Source organism: Manis javanica, chromosome 4 (genome assembly GCF_040802235.1).
Source record: "Manis javanica isolate MJ-LG chromosome 4, MJ_LKY, whole genome shotgun sequence".
Classification (NCBI taxonomy): Eukaryota; Metazoa; Chordata; class Mammalia; order Pholidota; family Manidae; genus Manis; species Manis javanica.
The window spans coordinates 140,077,168-140,083,199 of record NC_133159.1 but is presented as its reverse complement, the minus strand read 5'-3'; positions in this window follow the sequence as shown (position 1 = coordinate 140,083,199).

Genomic DNA, 6,032 nt, shown 5'->3' with positions numbered 1-6,032 from the left:
GTGCCTGCCCTAGCCGCACCCCGGCTCCCCCTAACTCCTCCCTCCTCCAGGGCCAGCCTGGGCCCCCTGTCTCTGCCAGTGGGCACAGCCTGTGGCCTGTGGAGGAGGGGGTTGTCTGTAGCCCCTGCTTGTACCCCAGAACAGGGATGTCAGTCCCTATAGGTGGGGCATAGGCCTGTTGGGACATGCATACCTGTGTCAGGAGGGCTGGGTCACTACATGTATGTTCATGGAACTGGCGATGGGGTTCTGGGGAAAAGGCCTGATGTGGACAGGCAGTGGTTGTGACCCCTGGCTCAAGGGCCGGGCACAAGCACTAATTTGCTGGGAACTATCCATGGGGTCCTGTCATCTGTCTGTCTTTCTGCAACACAGTCCCTCTGACATCTTCATGGTGTCTCCTTCTGTGTGTGGGTGTGTGCACCCACATGCCTATGTGTCTGTGATTCCTTCCATGTGTCTGTATATTTGTTTCCTGGGTTGGTGTGTATCTGCATCTGTGTCATTCTCCATATCTGTGTGTGGGTCTGTGTCCCTGCATGCAGGCCTATGCCTGTGTCCTGTGTGTCATCTGTGTGTTTACACCCTCATGTGTTCGCAGACATCTGTGTTTGGGGCCAGCAATCCTGCCCTATGTGTGTATGTGTGTCTCAGCAGGTGGAGATGGAGTACCTCTGGCTCTGTGTTGTGATCCTACGGCCACTCTTTACAGTCTGGAAGATGCAAACAAAGACCCATGTGGCGGTGGCCCTCCTGGCCCCTCAGAGTCCACACTGAGAGTGGAGTGCCTGATGCACCCTGGGAATTGTTCCCCACTGTTCCAACCTGAACCCAGGCCAGGCGCCTGTCCCTAGCTCCCTGGCAGCCCTCCCTGCTTCTGCCCCCAGCCTCTGCCCCCACCTCCTTCTCATTGCTTCCTTTTTCATCTTCTTTGCCCCACCCCTTCTCCTGTCCCTCCTCCCTCTCCCCAGCTTGTCCTGGCTTCTAAGCCCACTTGTATCTTTTCCTGAAGCAAAGACTCCAGGGACCTAGTGGTAGATCTGCTGCCCAGCAAGGCCTGGGATTTAGCTTTTGGCCTGAGAGTGTGGACAGGTCAGCTCCTCCTGACTTACTCTGTCTCATTCCAAGGAGGGAGGCAATGTCAACCTTGGCTGAGGGATGGTGGTGGTCCTCTGGCACCAATATGTAGTAGACTAAAACATTTGGAGACTTCATGGTCTAGGCATGGAATATCCATTTCAGAAGACAGGATGCTGAGGCAGATAACAATGAACCCATATGTGAGTGATGGTTAGTTGTGTCATCTTCCATACTTAACACTTTAGCCTCATAGTTTTCTTATTTGTTAATGAGGGAATAATATTCACCCATAGAGCTGGTGAGGATTAAATAAGATTGTGTTTAAAGTTCCTAGCACAATCCCTAGTATATAGTAGATGCTCAATAAACATGTGCCCCCTTTCTTTTCACAAAACTCAGTTGTTCTGGGTGGGAAATGAGAATGTGCTGGCTTGCCCACTTATGTATAGGAATTATGTTCTGGAGCTAGAACAGGGGCCCTAACTCAATACATTTCTCTGGGGTTCACACTAGTAATCAAAGCCTGCTCCCTTAACTTAATAATCAGTGGAGTTTCACAATGAAAGGGCAGCTGTCAGGACCTTCTGGTGTGTTTGCTAATTGCTCCTATCTGACATATACAGGGCTAATTGTTATTTCACATGCATTTCTAGGCACAGAGAATTATGCAAGTTGTAAAGTGGAGGCTGCTATCATTGCTATTAATCAACTTTTTTTCTGAAGGCCCCAACCAATGCAATAAGATAAGAAAAAGAAATAAGGGACATAATACGAGAAGAAAAGAGGCAAGATCTTCAAGAATTATTAGTTTTAATGGTTTTCCAGTTGATTCTCTTCAGTTTCCTAAGTAAACAATCACATCATTTATGAGAAAATTTAGTAAGGTAGCAAAACATGTGTTAAGTATAGAAAAATCAAAACAATTTCTATACGATTAAAACAACTAATTGGAAACTATAAGTTAACAAAAGATCCACTTCACAATACCAACAATATTACAAAATATCCAGAAATAAACTTATAAAAAATGCATAAAATCTACATGAGGAAAACAACAGAACTTGACTGACAGACATAAAATAAGGCCTGAAAAATTGTAAAGGCACATTATATTCTTGAATTGGAAAGCTCAGTATTATATTGTAAAGATGTCACTTCTGCCCTAAATAATCTATAAACTGAATGTAATTCAAACCTAATGCCTAATTCCCACTGCCCAAACTTGAAAAGTTGATTCTAAAGTTTAGGTAAGAGTAAATACATGAGAATAGCTTAGAACTTTTTGAAAAAGAAGAACAATAGAAGGAAATTGCCCTACCAGATTTCAAAATGTTCAGTAAGGCATCTGCAGTTAAAACAGTGTGGTTTTGGTGCAAATCAACAAATAAAATAATGGAGATAACAGAGTCCAGAACAAACTGGGGTTATTTGTGAGAACTGGGTATATGATAATAAGATGTCATAAACTTTCAGGAAAGTGTAAAAAATTCAGTAATGGACTTGGGATAATGGGCTTTCCATATGAAAGAAATGAATTTAAATCCTACTTCACACTATACATTAAAAAATCCAGATGGCTTAAAGATCTAATGTAAAATGAAAATGGTACAAATAAATAGAGGAAGTGTAGGAGATATTTTTATAATCGCAGAGAATGCATTAGGCATTATTAAAGCATGAAATCAAATCCAGAAGCCATGAAAGAACTATGTTGACAAATTTGACTAACTAAAAATGTAGATGTCATTAGGGTGAAATATACCATAAACAAAGATAAAAGACAAAAAAAGAGCCTGTAAGAAAGTGTTGCAGCATATTTAACAAAGGACTAATATGCACATATATAAAGAGCTCCTCTAAATAAATAAGAAAAAAATTATGATAGAAAAATAGGCAAAGGATGGGAATAAGTAATTCACAGATAAAATACAAATGGCCAATAAACAAATGAAAACATTTTCAACTTCATTAAAAACAAAGAAAATGCAAATTATTTCAGGGGCCAAGGGTCTGCTGGAATGACAGGAGAGACTGGTTTTCACCTTCCCACAGTGGGACTCTGCCTCTGTTGAGTGAGATGAACTTCTCTTCTGAGGCAGAACCCACCTCTGCCCCAGGAATGGGTGCAGGCTCTGGCTCCCTCTTTCCTTTGGGAAGTACTACTTCCTCATTACATTGAGTCCCGGCGTTGAAGCAGGAGCCTTGGGAATTCCAGAGACATTGGACTGACAGGGGATTTATGAGGTCTTTCTTCTCATTCTCTGCCTCCAGAAGGGACCAGCCTCTCCTTCGCTCATCACACCAACCCTTCAGAGTTCTCCCCTAGACCCAGAAAGTTTGTCCTGGTGTCTAGCTTCAAGTCTAGCTGCTGCAGGGTTGCCTCTGCACCCCTTGGAAAGGACTTTTATCTGGAGGTTTGGTCCCACACATTCCAGCATTCAATCTTGGGGTGAACATTGGGCTTGCAGATATAGCTGAGCTGGGCTCTAGCTGGGTGTTAGACTGGGGCCAGGGGAAGCTCTATCTCTCTGGAGACTGGAGGTCTGTTCACTGTCTGCTGTTGAGCTCTGCCTAGGGCTGGGCTGTTTTGAACCAGTAGCAGCCCTAACTGGGGATGGAAACCCCTGGAGCCAATATCTGCCATGTTTCAAGACTCGGGTGAACCCAGGGAGAGGGAAGAACATGTTCCCAGCTTTGGGAGCCCTCCTTGTGGTACCCCACATCAGGCCTGGCCATCTTTTGTTCACCTCTGATCATATGAGTTGGACTTGTCTCCCCAAAGTGGGTTCCCAAGACTGGGACTGTTCCCAGGCCTTCCAGGTTTCACTCCATTGGCACAGGAGACACGTAAGAGCATCTTCAGAGGAGCGGGGCCCAAGCACAGCTGCCCTGAGGCCCCGAGGCCTGAGCACTCCATGTCAGAGAAGGGTTGGAGAGGTCTGGGACAGGATTTCCGGGGGAGAGCAGGCAGCTCCTTGGCTGTGGGTGATGCAGGAGCACTGGCCAGAGCTTTGGAGAGCATGCGGTGGGGGCACTGGGCTGGGAGGTCTGAGCCTGTTCTGGTTGGCTGACCCTCTGGGAAATCCAGGGAGTTTCCAAGCTGAGAGCTTGGTGGGGGAGTCCAGCAGGGAGGGACACTGCTAGAGTCCTGCTGGGTGGGGAGGGCAGGCTTCTGTCTCATCTTAATCCCTCCTGCTTCGGGTGGCATGGGTATGGAGCCGGGGAGGAGCAGTGCTGGGGGGCGGTGTTTGTGTGTTCCTTCACACCCATGTCTGTGTAAGTACATGTGTGATACGTGTGCCTGTGTGTGAGTGTGCAAGTACTGACATTTTTATTCTCACGCTCACATGTGCCCCTGTGGGTGTGCATTAAGTCTGTGGAGCTAGAACGTGATGCTGGGCATGTCCGTGCCAGAATCTGGATCTCAGTGTGTACCTATGAGGACACTCAGGTCTGACACTGCGTGTATCCATGTTTATGTGGGTGTCTGAGTGTGTGTGTACAAATGTCTGTGACCATGTCTCTTCTCTGTGTGCGTGTTTCTGTGAATGACTCTGGGTGCCTGAAGGACTGTGAGTGCCTGTGAGTAACTGTACACACGAGTGTGTGTATGTAACTGTGTGCATGCAGGTATCCATGTGTGTGCATGACTCCATGAGCTGCGGTGTGTGTACACGAGAATCTGTGGCTCTGTGTGTGTGTCAGTGGGTCTCCCCACCCTTAAGAGCAACTGTTCTGAATCCCTGTCGCAGTCTTCCAATCAGGCTCCAACCCTCCCCCACCTGCTCCTCGTCCCCTCCTCTCCCTTCCCCCCTCCCCCCTCCCTGAGGTTAAGGGCTCACCCCTTTTAAGGCTCTCAGACTCTTTACTCCTAGTAAAACCTCAAGGCTCTGCTGATCATGACTAATGGGGCCCAGACTGGGGGAAGGCCACAATGGGCACCCTCTCCAGGCTGGCACTTACCAGAACTTCACCCACCTGAGTCCTGCTCTCCCCTTCGCCACGCACCCCCTGGCTGCACCGAGCTTCCTCCCACAGAGCTCACCCCTCCCTCTTCAGGAAGCAGCCTTCCTCTGAGACTCTGGGGGAGACAGGGGAGTTATAGCCTGAGCCCCCAGGGCCTGCTCTGGAGTTGGGGCCCCTAACCCCTAGGGCAGACCATGACCTTAACATGCAAAGCAGGAGGAGCTCCAGGAGTGGGATCAACAACCCCGCTCCTACCATCTGTCTCCCTAATGAGCACTCATTTTCCACCCTGCTAGGTTTCTCCTTGAAAAATTTGGCTTGATAGCTCTTTCCTGGGCCCTCTGGCTGCCACAGTTGCCTCTAGGGCTGGGGCAGGCCAGCAGGAGGAGTGAGGAGGCACACAGGACCCTCCTGGGTCCCTAGTGGGCAGGGGCAGGAGAAAACAGTAGGAGTTGACTCAGAAATCTGAGCCTATCTGCAGGGCCTAAAGGTGACATTGGTTCAAGGTCACACAGCACCCACGCACAGCATCTTGGAAAGGGGCTTTGAGGGCAGTTTGTCTAACTTCCCCTTACAGGAGCAAGAAGCCCTCCCACACCCATGCTTCTGATTCATTCATTCTTACAACAATCCCTGTGCCAGGCCTTGTGCTAGGAAACCAGGGACACAGCTGCCCCAGGTAAGACTATCCCATGTCATTTCTGGCCGCATCAATTCTCTCTAGTAATGGGGAGCTCACTACCATAGACATCTTGAGTCCTGGCACTGTGCAAATTCAGGTGAGAGACACCCAGAGGTCCTTGTTACTTTCCCGGGAGCTGTGGGGGAAGGCATGAGGGTGCCCAGGCAAGGAGGGCACAGACCCCATCCACCTGCCACAGTCTGGAGTGTGTGCAGGACAGGCTGAGCAGCTAGCTGCCTGCACAAACCTGACCTGGGCTTACAGGCCCTTCCTTCAAAGACTGGCTCAGTCTGTGCCACTTTAT